Raw genomic sequence first — 16,713 nt, 5'->3', positions numbered from 1 at the left:
TCAGCCTACATAATATTTCTGAGGTCAGCTTCCTTCGCATTAGATTATTTCACAGGACGCCTGGGAAAAACCAGTAGAGGTGGGAAGTAAAATTAAATAGATTAATTTTATGTTTTATGTGACAATCCAATTTCAAAAGGATACTAGAAAAGTATTCATTATTGAAACACCATCTATATGGGAGAGGAAAGTACAACCTGTTGCATATTTGTTGAATAGTTATAGTGTGATTGTCTTTCGTAACTTATAAGAAAAATATAATCTTTTTTCCTAATCAGTTAATGTCTGTATTATTCATTTATTTATCCAGGGACAAAAACCATTAAAATTAATAAGGACTAATTTCTAGATAACTTTACTTTTAAATGTTTTCTGACTAGTAGTCAACTTCACTGAATAGGAAAATGAAGAGATACCTGCTTCTGTTTTGGTCAAGCTGTACAAATTAGATATGGAAGAGAAATTTCTACTTGATAGAAGTGTTAAAGAAAAAACACATTCTTTGCAATGGTTTAAAATTGATAACCAAAGTTATTCAGATTAATGCTGTTCAAAATAATTTTCAGTTGAATAATTGAAAAGTTTTTGTAAATTCCCTTCAGATTTACCTAAGAATTTATACTTCAAGGGGCCAAGAAAGTGATTTTTTTAAATGTATATTTTATAGTTTATCTAATGCAGGTATATCCTCTCTTCTGTCAACGCTGATAAATGAATGGCTTTATTATTTTTCGGTGTAAATTATTTTTATATTCAGAGCTGTAATCATAAAATGACTTTTTTGTTAGAGGGAGAAGCAAATTAGTATCAGCATTCTCTACTCCTTTCCCTGCCATGTTTATGTTGAACGCATTTTCTTATCTCAATAATAGCTATGAGAAGTCTAGAAAGATTGTTATGAAAAGCACCTCTTCAAGACAGATGTCAGTTTACTGATAAGGATTTTTATTAACATTTGTCTTAATGTACTTTCTGGATGGAGGATGCACCATTTTTTTTGTTTTTGTTTTTGTGTTTTTCCTTTTGCAATATAAAACACTGCTTTTTGAGGTAGGATAGTTGCAGATAACTTTGAAATAATTTTCAGAAAGAGAAATGATTGCCACCAGGTTCACTCATTTCCTGCCGTGTGAAATTCTAACACTCTGGGTTGGAATATGTCCTATACAGAATTCTGCAGTTAGATGTTTTCAATCTTAGCCCACTGATTTTTTAAAAAATGCTTTATGTTTTGAAAGATTTAAAAGAAGTAAAAGAAAAATTTGACAAGATTGTGAACGTGTCAGCCACATCCCTTCACATCTTGTTCTTCAGAGCAGAGTAAGGAAATAGAAGAATTGAAGTGTCGTAGACGTCTCGTTGCACACATTGCAATAAACAGCTATAGAATTAGATCATGAAATCAGCTATCCTCATGTGCAACGATCAGGTGGTTACTATGGTAACATTTCCATTTGTGAATTTTCGTAGAGTTAAAATTTGTAGTCATCCCATCATACCATCATTGGCCTTTGATTTTTCATGTAAATAAATCACTGTGCTACCTGCATGCTGTTAAGTGGCACCAGCCACAGCACTTAACTACCACCCCTAGACTCTAGGCTAGGGAATCAAAAATAGGAAAATGAAAGAAATGAGAACATTTTGCCAAATTACATTTTAAGACTGTCCTGATGTTGCTGGTAAAATTTTAAGCGTTTCTTTGGAGGAGTAAGAGCATTACCAGTTACTCTCTGAGACGCTTTAATTTTATAAGTATGTGATATGAAATTGGTTAGGCATGGTAGCAGGAGGAGGTAGGGAGGGCTTTAATTTATCAGCTAAATGGGTGCTAAATAACCAAAACAGAAGTAATGACCCTTCCGAGACTGGGACGATTCATCATGAAAATAGCCCCCTTTTATTTTAACCTTATTAACTGTTTGAAATTTGTTCTGTGTTCAGATATTCAGGAGTTGCCCTGCTTATTTGACTTCTGATTATAAAATCAGACTCTAATATCTTAGATTAACTTGGATTAAAATAGCCTATAATGTTCCCTTGTATCAATTACTGTATTCTGGTAAAGATTCCTACTGTTTTTGTTTTGTTTTGCTTCCCAAAGCCCCCTGCTGCTGTTGATTACACCTAGATCTGCTACTGATTGGAACTGTTAAAAGGCAAAGATAGTGTGGCTGGTTGCTGAATCATTTAATTGTAGGACTAATAAGAGATATTCTCTCTGGGGCCTAAAAGAAATAGTGGCACTCAAGTGTTACGTATAAAGCGGCCAAGAACTAGTCTTTACTAATTTTTGAAGGTGTGAAATTTATTTATTTAGTGAATTTATTTTTTTATTTAAAATTTTTTGTAAAAGATTTATTTATTATTTTATTTATTTATTTATGGCTGTGTTGGGTCTTCGTTGCCGTGTGTGGGCTCTCTCTAGTTGTGGTGAGCAGGGGCTGCTCTTTGTTGTGGTGTGTGGGCTTCTCACTGCAGTGGCTTTTCTTGTTGTGGAACACGGGCTCTAGGTGCGTGGGCTTCAGTAGTTGTGGTGCATAGGCTCAGTAGTTGTGGCTCGTGTGCTTAGTTACTCCATAGCATGTGGGATCTTCCCGGCCCAGGGCTCGAATCCATGTCCCCTGCATTGGCAGGTGAATCCTTAACCACTGTGCCACCAGGGAAGTCCTTAGTGAATTTGTTTACTTGTAACACAATAGAGGTTTCTCAGCAGCCTGGTTGGATTCCTAAACCACGTAAGTGAACTCTGTAGAGAGGAAAGGAGAAGGGAGGAGAAATGCTATAGAAAATTGAGTATTAACAATTGTTTTTCTCTGTCAGTTGAATGCTGTTCATTTTTATAAAGTTAAAACAAATGAATAACTACATGTATACTTGTTAATTCAGCAAGTGAGATGTTTGATAATAAAATGGCAAGAAATTCAAAGTTAAGTTTTCGTTTGTAATCGAGGCCATGTTGTAGGCCCCAATGCACAGTATAAAATACAGGTTATGTAAGGTACAAGCTCCAGGAGAAGTTTACATGTAAGTTCTGGAATCTAGAGATAGGATTTCCATGATAGCCATGGGTATTTTATGAAGCAAATCAAGAACAACTGTCACTTTGTACCCTCACTAGTTCAAAATTTGAAATAATTAATCCTTTGTTGGAACTTTGTGAGAGATTATTTGAAGGGGAATAGTTATGCACAAATATATTACATGATACTTTCATCACTGTCCCTTCTGTTCATTATAAATAATTGCTTATTCTTGTAAAGCTATTTCAGGTTTCTAGGTGCTGACTAAACCAGTGGTTTTAAGTAACTTGCTTGAAGTTATATATATCTATCTATCGGGAGATATGATTGCTTAGAACTTGAAATGGGAAAAAGCGAATGTTCTTTTAAGATATTCATTGAAACATTTTGATCAGGGAAGTTGCATGAAGGGTGCTGTCAGGACGGGCACTGCCAGTAATGTATACACTGGGTTGGAGAGACCAGTTAGAAAGTTGACACAGTTGTATGGTTGTCAGTAGAAACGAAGCAGTATTCAGTGCTCTTACTTTTTGTTAGTGACTCATTGAATCAAGCATCGATAAACTCTGAAAAAGCTGCTGAAATGTTATTAATGAATAGTGAACATTCATGTCTTATTAAGTAATAAACCATTAAACTGTAAGCTCCTTGAGGGCAAATATTACTCATTTTTGTAATCTAAGGGTTTGACACAGTATGTTACTTACGGTAAGTCATTCATCCTTTTAAAGTGAAAAAAGGAAACAGAAAGGTCCTGTATTGGTTTGGTAGGGCTGCCATAACAAAGTTATCACAGAGTAGCTGAAGCAACAGAAATACTCTGTCTCACATTTCTGGAGGCTAGAATTCTGAGGTCAGGGTGTTAGCAGGGTTGGTTCCTACCTGAGGGCTCTGGAGAAGGATGCATTCCAGGCCTCTCTCCTTGGATTGTAGATGACCGTCTTCTTCCTGTGTCTTCACATCATCTTCCCTCTGTATGTGCCCAGATTTCCTCTTTTGATGAGAACTCCAGTCATATTGCTTGAGGGCCCACTTCAATAATGTCATTCTAACTTTCCTCCATGTTGCTGTGTCTCCAAATAAGATCCCACTCTGAGACCCCAGGGGATTAGGACTTAAACATATAAATGTTGAGGGGTCGTAAATCCACCCGTGACACCTCTGTTGGAAGTTGATATGGTTTATAGCCCAATGGCTACTGACACCTACAAATTAGTCGAAAAATAAATATAGTCATAAACAAAAAGAAATATGTCAGTATAGGGACCCACAGCTGTGTGTCTCTTTGTAGTTAATACCATGTGACATAATTTTCACCTCAGTTTATTTTCCTATTTTTCAATTTATGCCTGCAATTTGACAGCTAATCATTGTACTGGTTTCCATCTAGTGGCAGAAATGGAGATGGAAGGCTAAGTTTAAAAGTACGATAGAACGGAATTCCTTGTCAATCTTCTCCCCTTTTATTCCACCTTGTTTAGAATAATCTAAATCATCGTCCACCCTCACCACCCAGACTTCTCGTTTTAAGAAAACAAGCATTAATATCGAAATATTATCAGTAATAACTAGATGATAATGTTGTACCAGGTGGGTCTTTATGCACAATTTGAACAGGTAGTCATTTATCTAGAACAGATATTCAAAAAGTATGGTCCCTGGGCCAGCAGCTCAGACTTACCTATTGATGAGAAATTCTGAGGGTGGAGTCCAGGAATCTTTGTTTTAATGAGACCTTGGGTTTTTCTGGTGTACACTAACATTTGAGAACCACTGGGCTGAATATAGGTATAGTACCCAATTTTATTGTGTTCAGTAGTTATACAAGCTTAGAGTTATTTTTTCTTTCTCCCCTGAGTTTGGTTATGTTATCTGATACTGAGGCTTTGATTAGGAATGCCGCCCAAAATTATTACATTATTTTTGTGGAAACCATTGATCTCTGTTGTTGGTTTATTGTGTGTCTTTCTAGAAATGTTTTATGTTTGCAAAAGCATATACAGCTCTCTCTCTCTCTAAATATATACACACGTATATTATTCTTCCCTCTTCTTTTTCAACTTCTACAGATAGTAACATAGGACCTTTCTGTTTTCACTTATTATAACTTGGAAGTCTTTCGGTATCAATATAATGTTTCTTTGTTTTTTTCTTTATTCCTTTTTAATAGCTAGCTGGTAATACTACTGTATGCATGTAAGTAACTTATTTAACAAGTCCCCAATTGATGGACGTGTAAGTTGGTTTTGCTGTTTCAAAAATTCTGTGAGGAATATTATTGTGTGTATAAGTTATATCTATATAATTTCACGTATATACAGGTATATTCATAGCATAATTTCCTAAGAATGTAATTTCGGGGTCAAAGTGTGTGTGTGTGTGTGTATGAGTGTATATGTATACATATATAATTTTGATAGTTATTTCCAAATTATCCTCCATGACAGTTGTACAGACAGTATACAGAAAGTATACCCCCTTTAGCAGATACAGTTTATTGCTTCAAAAATGTTTTCTTTTAAAGATGCAGCAGTGGTATATAACAGCATTATATTTTTGAAGGAAACATCTATGCTTAGCTAGAAAAAAACCCCCCACAAAACTTAAACAGTATATAAGACTACTTCAGAGTTTCTTACATTTAAGTTATAACATGTTTTAGAAACTTCTTGCTGCATAAATTGAGGATAGAATTGAAGATCGTCTCCACTAATCTGATGTAAATCTACATTTTAGTGATTCATTAAAAAGTAATTTTTACATATCTGGAAAAACATATCTTTGAAATAGTGTTAGTTTACTGTCAGTGAGTACTTGGACAATCTTTAAATGTAGGGATTATTTGAGATACTACATATGTAGTTGTTTAAAAATTTATCTTTTTTTTTTCTTTTTTGATATCCACCATAGTGTTTTTAATTAAAACCCTTTTTGGGTTTTTTATTTACGCAGTATCATTGGTTTATATTGTGTTAATCATTTCAAAATCTAAAATGAAGCAGTGAGTGAAAAACAGAGCATTGGGTTTTTTGTGTATTTTTAAAAACATTCTATACTCCCCCCAGCCTTTTTTTTTAACACTCTCTTAACTTAAAACTACTAAACAGATTTTTATTTTAATCATTGGAACAAAAAATGTTCTCTTGGGCTGATACCAGTACTTTCTATGCCAAGTTACAGACCGGAATCTATTTTTATAGGCCAAGATACAAACCTCTGAAAACCAGAGTTTATAATGGAAACATTGACAGGCCCCTAACTATCACAGCACACATGGCACTGCTGAAATCATAAGGTACAAGGCATGAGATTTCTCATGCAGGGCGAACATTGAATTTTTCAGCAATTGTATTGTCAAATGCCTTTCAACTAGAATTTACTAAGCGTCACGTGCAAACGTACCTGTCCTTAGGGCCATGAAAGCACAGTATATGGGCTGATTCCTACCTTCTCAATGCTTGTCCCCAGGTACACAGACACTGAGAAGCAGTGAAATAAAGCTGTTGGGAGGTGGCCTTGTGAATAGATTTGGTTGGAGAGAAAGACGTGAACTTCCAGATCTCCAGAGTTAATTCGTGGCTCAAACCTGAAAATTTTGCATGTTTTTGCATGTAGGTCACTATGCATGATTCTGGGTATTATTACAAAGCAGGTAGAACTAATCAATTACATCTTCATTTTAAGACCATCACTGAAGAAAGCTTAAACATTATGTTGTTACACAGTCAAGCAAGTTTGATATTGGGTAGTTGAATTGAAAACTTAACCATTTACTTCCTCTTTGAGGGATCCTATTGAGGTAAATAATAAAAATAGACACTTTCAAAGACCACATTTGATTACTCAGCTTTATTTGATTAAACAATCACCGTGGGTTTTTTAATGACTGTGCTTTATTTTAGTTACATTTAGTTTTAATGGGACTAGTTCTTCTACCATTAGTTAATGATTGCCATCAGTTAACATAAAATGAATGACCCTACAGTGTATTAATTACTTTAAAGGGAAAACTCAGAACATGTCAGATGCCAATTTGGGAAAGTAGTGAAAATGGTTTGAGCTCTATAGTTAATTTGAATGTTCACAAAGGGTTGCATTCTCACACTTGTAACACCAATGTTGTCTACTCTCTTTCTTCCTTTTCTTTGTCTTGTTAAATGTGGGAGAGAAGTGGAGGTGTTATGTCAGATATGCTATCTCAGAAGCATTGTGAGGTGTTAGAGAAAACCAGTGTCTTATGGGAAGTTAATGAAGTGATAGTTTGTTGCTACAGGTTTTACAAGTACTGCCAGAAGGAAGAGGTAAGGGGAAGATGTTAATTTGAATCTGAATCAGATTTTCTGTTCTAGTTAAATTTTCCTTATCCTCTGACCTATATCCATATACACTTAATAATGTTTAGATAGGAGACATGCTTCTATCCTAAGAGCTATCTTTTATGCATCAAACTGGTTTTCCATTAATGAAGACATTTTTTGAGAAGTTTAAGATTTTTGCATCAGTCATTAAATTTCTTCACCTAAGGTGTTAGAAATAATGCTTTAGTATCCTGAAAGATGGAAAATTTCTAAAGTACGCTATTTAATTCTGTGCAGTTGTACTAATTCTAGAATAGGGAGCCCTCATTTCCATCTTTTACTTTTGCTCTATTTCTTTAGGGAAGAGAGTCTGTATACTAACTCCCATCTACTTCCCCTCACCATTGCTGTAGAAAACTTCACCACGGGCTTAAGGAAGTACAGTGTTGATCTCGGTTATACAGGTAAAAGATAGTATCATGTTTTAGAAGTTCTATTTTATAAAGGTACTTCACTGTGAAGTAAAATGAAGAGGAGTGTGTGTATGTGTGGAAGGGGGTGGGGAGAGAGGGGAACACATACACTGAGCTCCTAGATTTACAGATTTATGCGTTTTATAAATTGTTCTGGAAACAAAAGTACAATAACATAAGCATAGTACCATTGATACATGAAACCAAAATCCAGAAGAATTTCTAGAGCTGACTAAACTTTCTTTTGTGTTTTACATCCACAGCTGAGAGGGCTGGTAACCATTAAGGGTGTTATTAGACAGTTCACAAACTCTCTTCTGTACTGACTCTGTTATAAATACATGTATCCAGGCCACACTTGGCCATTAGCAGTTTCTGACTAAAATCATTTTTAGGAAGGGCAATGTTTTTAATCAGTGAAAGAACAGACTTAGATTTTGCTTTGCCTTTGTGCCTCATGAAGCAGAGATTGGGTGAGTTGGCACCAGAATTTTCCTTCCCCAGCTCATTCACGTGTTCACCCTCCCCTTTAGTTCTCTCTTATTAGGACTTGATGTGCCAGGCACTGGGCTAGGAGCTCCTGACCTTCAGTGGTTGTCATTTACTCAAAAGCAACTAGAGGTCTTGGATTTAATTAATGATATTTATACTTTTTTAAATTTGGTTTCAAGCTTTGATATTTTCGCTTTCTTTATATATTGGCATTAATAGGTCACATAAGCTAGTGCCCTGTCTTAAATATTTTATCTTTTAATTGTAAGGTAAAAATAGATTTAGGTATTATTGGAATATAGAAAATGAATTTACTTCCGGAAAAAATTGAGAATGTTTTGAACTTAGGTAAATAATTGGAGGAGATTTTTGTCCACTTAGTTTCCAAGAAGATACAAGTATTTCAGGTAAAAGATTTGGCTGATGAATAATATTTTATGCCTGACATTGAAATATGCAAGAGTGCCTTTGGAGGGACTTCCCTCGTGGCACCAGTGGTTAAGAATCTGCCTGCCAATGCAAGGGACACGGGTTCGAACCCTGGTCTGGGAAGATCCCATGTGCCACGGAGCAGCTAAGCCCGTGCACCACAACTACTGAGCCTGGGCTCTAGAGCCCTTGAGCCACAACTGCTGAAGCCCATGTGCCTAGAGCCCATGCTCCGCAACAAGAGAAGCCAGCGCAATGAGAAGCCCGTGCACCGCAAGGAGGAGTAGCCCCCGCTTGCCACAACTAGAGAAAGCCTGCACACAGCAACGAAGATCCAACACAGCCAAAAAGGGAGAAAAAAAAGAGTGCCTTGGGGAACTAGAGAATGAAGAGGCTGTGAGGGGAAGGGTTAATTTCCATGCTTCTTCCTTTTAAAATACTGTACTTCCTTTCTTGTTCCTTTAATCTAAATTATAATCACTTCCCCCAAAGAGAGAGGAATGAGCTGTAGTTACTTTGCTGTTCCTGATGAGCTTGGTTGTAGCCATCAGCGCCGCCCCACCCCTCTCCCCGCACCTCACCCCACCGTGGTTGGTATTTTGAGTCTGAAGATAAAGTGTGCGTTTATACGCTTGCTCCTGTTGAATTATACACTTTCTGGGTTGGGGCCTTCTAAGACTACATTTTCTCATATAGGCTCCCAGCTGCCAAATAAGCTCTTAGTCCTGCCCCATCATTCTGTTTCCTCATCCTCTTTACATTTTCTTCATAACATGTGATACTACATGAACTATATTTTATGCTTGATTTAGTATTTGTCTTCACCTAGAATATAAATTCTCTGAGGGCAGAGACTTTTACTGTCTTGTTTGCCATGAGATGGTCATCTTCTCACTGAGCTTCTGGCACAGGGGAGGGTCGAACAGGTATTTATTCAACTGAATGTATGTTACACCTGTGCTGCCCCTGCTTTCTCCAATTTCTGCTTACTACCATCTTTCCTTCCTCAAGAGACATGTTGAGAAAACATGACAATCTAATGTTAATGTATAAGGTAGTGAACAAATCTAATGGGACACTCAGCGGATCTGTGTTTTTGAACTGTCAGTACCATCCTGTTTTTAATCTTGTTCTAATCGCATAACTAGGTAACTATATCCATCAGACCAGTGACAGTGTGACGGGTTGGAAGTAACAATAAGAGCTGACATTTCTCGAGTGCTGACTACGGATATGTCAGGTGTTTAAGTCCTTGGGGATCCTTGTTGAATCCTCACAAAACCTACAAAGTGTATATTTCCCAGTTTACACTGAGGGTGCTGAGTCACAGAGAGTTAACTAATATACCTAAAGTCAGATACTTAGTAAAGACATTTCCTCAGTTTGAGCCTGGAAACTGTGACTCTGTCCTTGGTGTCAGCGATGGTAGGCCGTTGCAGAAATGGGAAAGCACTGTACTGGTGCCTTCTGGGGGCTATTCTTCTCTGGGCGCTTCTTCCCCTTTCCTTCTCTTAGAAGAAAGAAACCTCCCGGTTTGCTTACTTTTTTCCCATTCGAAGTAGGAATAGGGGACTGACTTTTAAATGATCCAGTTTCTGAATTTATTCAATTTAACAGTTTAAAATTGAATGAAAAGGAGTTAGGAAACATTTCAGAGAGACTGGAACATTCGAGATGAACTTTGAGAAGTGATTAGTGGGATCGGGTCTGTTGGATATGTATTCATTAATTTGACAATATTTACTATCTAGTCTTTGTTAAACCATGATAATAGAAGAGTTTTTTTTTTTTTTTTTGAAAGGGTTTCAGAGAGAGGAGTGGGTTGGGATAGGTTTCCCTTGACCAAGGCTAGTTGCCCAAATAAAGAAAGAGAGAGAGAAAACTGAATATCTTTAGAGAATGAAAAGATAAGAAGAAGATTAGAAAGATAGATGTGGGTAGGCCATGAAAGGTATTGAGTACCTGCTAGGTGTATTTATATTTCAGTAGGCATTATGCAGCCACAGACATTACCATATTTAGTTAACCAAATGGATTTTTCTGAATAGTGGTAAGCTTTATCAAGTAATATAATGTGAAATATAAAGTTGATTATGAGTCAAAAGAATAGAATTTTATTAATAGTTCCTAATTGTGTGCAATTGGACAAATCATTTTAATGCTTTTATAAGCAAATTTTCTTATAGTATATAGTCTCATGTTTTAATTTTTTAAAAGCAAACACAACGCTCTAAACCGAAGAATCCTCATGCATAGCAAGCGTATGTTTATATGTTTTTACAAAATAACGGGGTCATGCTGTATATACTCCGCTACTTGCTGATTTCAGTATCCTTTGTACATTTTCTTCATCAGTGAATTTACACTTTTAATGCCTCTGCGTTATTCGATTTCTGAATTACCAAAATTTATAAAAGCACTTCCTTATTGATGGATATTTAGGTTGTTTACAGTTTTTGGCTGTTACAGTCAACCTCTTTCTGCATGGATTTGGCTAAAGGGTATGTCAGTAGGATAAATTCCTCACAGTAGAATTGCTGAACCAAAGGGTATATGCATTTGTAATTTTGATAGTTGTTGCCAGATTGCTTTTCAAAAATTTGCGCTTCTACAATCAAGTTAATCAAAATCAAAATGCATATTTCTCCACATCCTTATCAACACTAGGTATTATCCACCTTTTTTTATTTGGCAAATTTGATGAGAATTACATCTAATTTTTTTAGTTGATGTTTCTTTAATTCTTTAATTATGAGTGAGGTTGCATATTATTTTATGTTATACACACACACACACACACACACACACACATATTCGTATGCACAGTAACATTTCATTTTGCTGTGAACTACCTGATGCTCTCTTTTATTCATTCAACTCTTCCAGTTTTATTTTTCTAATATGCTTTTTAAAAAGAGGACTATTACCCTTCTTACCCGCTAGATGGTTGGGATTACCAAATAAGGTAGTATTTGTCAATTTTTTTTTCATTATTGCTTCCTTAAATAAATCTTTAAAAAAATGTCCCCCTAATCATCTCCCTTTCCCAGTGAAGTTTTAATACCACAGATGTGCATAGGTACACTGCGTATCTGTTTATGTACTGTGGCCTGTTGGAGGGCCATAAGCCATTGTAATATCTAAGATTTCCCCCCACTCCTGCCCTAATAACCGATTTTCATCCCCTCAAGGACAGTATCACACGTGTTGATATCACATGGTATATGTAAATGTTTTTGTAAAATGCAGAGTACTATTTAAATATAAAGCTTTATTGTTAATAATTTGCACTTCATGTGATATAATATTATATGTCTGTTTTTCAGCTGCCTTTTTCTCATTGCAGATTTCCCTTTTGTAAACCTAGGCATTTACTATTTTGCTGTTCATTTCGCTGCCTTTGGGACAGTCTTTCTTGAGTTGACCTCTGTTCCGCTCTCTCCACCCATCTGTGCCAGTCAAAATGTTACTCTTCCTTCAAAGCCTGTCACAGATAAGTTCGCTTTCTCCATGAAGTCTTTTTAGTTCCTTGTAATTATCCCTTGAACTCTTAAAGTTAGAGCTCTTTAAATACGGCTCCTTTGCTGTGACAGTCTGTCTTTTATTACAAGGTCTGTGTAGTTTCCATGTTCTGCTTCCTGACAGATTGCTAGCATCAAGATGTTGCTTCTCTTCATTCTTTATTCCCTCAGGTTCCTTTCCCACTGCCACTGTCCATGGTGGGAAGCCAGGAGGGACATCTTGCAATGAATTTCTAAAGATGTCTGAATTCATGTCCCAGCCACTTGGTGTGTGACCTTGGGCTGAGATCTGCCACCTGTGATCTGTACAAAATAGGGATAATAATGCCACTGTTTGATAAGATTGCTGAGGAGATTGAATGGCATAATATCATAAAGCATAGTGTCTGGCATTTAGTAAGCATTCAGTTAAATATTAGTAATCATCAGTTCTGCATACATTTCTTAGCACAGAGAAAGACATTGAACACAGTATTATCGTAATCATTTCTGTTCCTCTCTTGTTCAGGAACATAGTCTATTGTACCACACGTGGGCAGGGAAAATGTGGTTTTCTTTAGATCAGTTTTTTTTCAGAATGCATCCTGCAATATAATTCACCATATGGGGACTGTTTAAAGTGTACATAAATAATAATATATTTTTGTTTTTCAGTACTGTATAAGAATTATTATATATCCATGATTTTTAAAAAATTCTATAAATCATTAAGCAAAAGACAACCCAGTTGAGAATTGGGGAAAAGATATGAACTGGCAGCACTCAGAAAAGGAGACCCACATGGCCACTAAACAGATGTGAATCGTTCATTTTATTTGTCAATTTGACTGGGCAATGGGGTGACCAAGTATTTGCTCAGACAGCATTGTGGGTGTTTCGGTGAGGGTGTTTTGGATGAAATTAATACTTAAATGGGTAGAAGGCAGATTGTCCCTCACAATGTGGGTGGGCCTCGTCTACTCAGTTGAAGGCCTGAATAGAACAAAAGGTTGAGCTTTCCCCCAAGCAAGAGGAATTCTACAGTTCAATGACTTGGATTTCATACACATCACCATGTCTTCCTGCCTTCAAACCAGAATTGTCTCCTCCTGTCTGAGAGGCGAGAACATTGGCTCTTCCTGAATCTCCAGCCTGCTAGCCCATGTTGATGATTGAACTTTCTAGTTTTCATAATCATGAGAGCCCATTTCTTTATAATAAATCTCTATATATGTTTTTATATAAATATATACTCTGTGTGTGTGTGTGTATATATGGTCTCCTGTTGGTTCTGTTTCCCTAGAGAACCCTGACTAATACAACAGATGAAAAAGTTTTCAATCAAGTAGTCAAGGAGATGCTAGTTATATAAAAACACAATGAGATACCATTTCATATTGTTCAGATTGACAAAAAGTGAAATGGCTTATGATACTAAGAACTAGGGACTCTCCCACATCAATATGTAATTTATTTTTTATTTATTTTTATTTTTTAATTAAAAAAATTTTTATTTATCTTTTAGCTGTGTTGGGTCTTCGTTGCTGCACGTGGGCTTTCTCTAGTTGCGGCGAGCGGGGCATACTCTTCATTGTGGTGCATGAGCTTCTCAGTGTGGTACCTTTTGTTGCAGAGCACTGGCTCTAGGGGTGCGGGCTCAGCATTTGTGGCTCGTGGGCTCTAGAGTGCAGGCTTGGTAGTTGAGGAGCACAGGCTTAGTTGCTCTGTGGCATGTGGGATCCTCCCAGACCAGGGATGGAACCTGTGTCCCCTGCATTGGCAGGCGGATTCTTAACCACTGCACCACCAGGGAAGTTCTAACACGGAATTTAGAACAGCGACTTTGGATAGGAGTTCGACAGTACTTTATTAGACTTAAAGATGGGCAAAGGATTTGATCCAGAGATTTTACTTTTAAAATTTCACTTTAAAAGTTTTAAAATCTAATAAAATTACTAGATTTGTCGTCAAAATAAGGTTACATTAAATGTTAAAGTATATCTTAAAATTTAGCTTTGTGTTCACATGCTTCTAATGAAAATTGTTTTATGATCCATTTTTATATTTGTTTTTTTATTTAACTATAGATACATGTATGAACCCTGCCATATGGGCTCATAATTGTTATTTTGCCCAGACTTCTATAGAGTACTTAATAAAATTATTCTCGAAATGAGATGGTTTAAAGAAATATATCAAGAATTTCAGTCACCATGTCCAATATTAAATTCTAGTAGTAACGTTTTCATACTTTTTTTCTTTTGGTGCTAAGGCTGTCTGTCAGTAAATCACTAGAAAGATTTTGTGAGGAATAATGCTGGTGTTCCAAGGCACGTACGTGCTATATGTAAATAATCCATATTATTTTAGAAAGCAGAGTATTCGTTTCTGAAATATGAGGAGGAGAATAGATCATACAAGTGTATTTTATAATTAAACTATGCAAGTTTACTGCTTTGACCACTTATATTCAGTTACGACATTTCAGTAAGTATTGACCTTTCTGAGATATTTGGCAAAAACTTAGAGCTTTACACAACTTGAGCAGAATCGTCCTACTATATTAAAAATAATTGGCCATCTTAATCTTTTACTTGATTCTGTAGGACTTAAAATCCTAGAAATTTAAAATATACATTTATAGTTTTAAAAGTTATGGTATAAAAGCATTTCTTTGCTAAGGAAGACTTTGTAAAAATGTATTTACATAAAAGTGAGTATATTTGGGTTTGTGGGGGGAATTATCATCTGATTTTGAAAGCCTCTATTTTTATGGGAGAAAAATTACTTTATAATAATAACACTTAAGCTGCTTGATCCCATTTATTCCCATTAGAAATTAGGACAGAATTTCCAGGCCTTAAAGAGTTTTCAGAGCCTTCAGGTATCTATCTCCTTAAGCATATAAATAATACATTGTAATTCCAGATGACTGTGTCATTGTTTTACAAATAGGAAAGCATGGCGTGAAGTTTGCAGTGTACTTTTAAATTGTTCACTAAAGTTTAGGAATAACTTATCAAAGTTTTAAAAAATTATACAATGATTTCATTTAAATCAGTATGGCAGTAATTATAGATGTCTAATTTAATGTACTGTTAAACATTTTATTGTGGTATTCAATGAAATTTTGGAGCTAGTGTGCTGCTATCTTCTGCCTAAAGCATATACTCAGGAAGAAGAGGTATCTGTTTTTGCTGGTGAAATTCACTGTTGATTGGGATACAGTTTGTGTAGCTCCTCTGTAGTCCCTGTGTACCTACGTTACTGTCTGTGTATTTGTACAGTTTTGTTAATTGTACCCTTTCATAAACCCTTTCAGGCGTTCGTTTGCTCTGCTTGGAGTTCATGGAATTATTTTGTTTTTCAGTATGCCTTAAAGTCTTGAAATTTTTGCTTAGTGTTTGTGACATCGATACTATGTGAGCGCTGTGTATTGCCTTCTGTCTTTATACTTAGCCCTTGCTTTATCCATCTTCCATTTTGTCAGTGATTGAAATTTACCTCTCATAAAAGTGAAACCTAAACATTTTAATTCTCATTATGAGAGCCTATAATGTTTACATTAAAAGAAAAAATATATATATATTTATTTATTTTGGCCGCTCCAGGTCTTAGTTGAAGCACACGGGATCTTAGTTGCAGCATGCGTGTGGGATCTAGTTCCCTGATCAGGGATTGAACCTGGGCCCCCTGCATTGGGAGTGCAGAGTCTTACCCACTGGACCACCAGGGAAGTCTCAGTGTTTACATTTTTAAGTTGCGTATATATATCAGTGTTTTTACACGGACATCTAAATGGCTTTGGTGCTAGAACACACACAGAAGTTATATGTCTTTTGGGTAAAGATGGAACAATTACAGTCAACATGGATATCAAAGATTCTGAGAGAAACCCTCAAGTCATATTCATTGTTTTATGGTGAGTTTTAATATTTTAAGTGATTGTCATTTTCTGTTATAAATTATATGAAATCTATATATATTTATATGTCATCAAGTTGGGGAATTGGAGTTTTTCTTGCCTTTATTAATAAGGATGATCTTCTATTATAATTGAAATATTTTCACATTCATATTGAGGCTTCTTAGTTCTTGTGCCAGAGTATATGGAAGCTTCTACTACATGAGCAAATAAGCTAGTCCTTTTTGAAGTCACTGATCAATTAAATTGGCAGTTTTCATATGGACTATAACTTGTCTTCACATTATGCACTATTGAATAACTATTTAAGATTTAAGGTTACATTAAGAGCTTATCACACCTTAGATTCTTGTGTAGTATCAATCATAGTTTATTGACATTTTATTTATAGTACACAAATAAAAAGATTATATATTTGAATAAGAGTGGTCTCAACAAATTAACAAAGTTCAATTTTCTTTGGATTTTTTATTTCTAAATGCACCTCCTCTCAGGAGTAAAGATAATAATCTCAATATAAGAGTCCCATACTCTGTTTCCACTCAATAGTGTCCTCAGTGGCTCTTGGTTTTT

General features: G+C 35.8%; 1 protein-coding gene and 1 non-coding gene across 17 annotated transcripts in view; one reads left to right on the top strand and one right to left on the bottom strand.

Moving 5' to 3' along the window:
• TBC1D5 (TBC1 domain family member 5) overlaps positions 1-16,713 on the top strand; it is a 556,466-nt gene that overhangs the window by 177,807 nt on the left and 361,946 nt on the right. The window contains exon 5 of one of the 16 annotated variants that reach the window (XM_057739454.1): positions 7,682-7,785. The exons of the other annotated variants lie outside the window; for them this stretch is intronic. The gene's annotated coding sequence lies outside the window, so the exon portion shown is untranslated. The remainder of the gene's footprint in view (positions 1-7,681; positions 7,786-16,713) is intronic. 16 annotated transcript variants of the gene reach the window in all.
• On the bottom strand, positions 15,879-15,951 carry TRNAG-CCC (transfer RNA glycine (anticodon CCC)). The gene has a single exon. It is a non-coding gene; the product is annotated as a tRNA-Gly (tRNA).

This window comes from Hippopotamus amphibius, chromosome 6 (genome assembly GCF_030028045.1).
Source record: "Hippopotamus amphibius kiboko isolate mHipAmp2 chromosome 6, mHipAmp2.hap2, whole genome shotgun sequence".
Classification (NCBI taxonomy): Eukaryota; Metazoa; Chordata; class Mammalia; order Artiodactyla; family Hippopotamidae; genus Hippopotamus; species Hippopotamus amphibius.
This window is presented reverse-complemented; position numbering and strand designations above follow the sequence as displayed.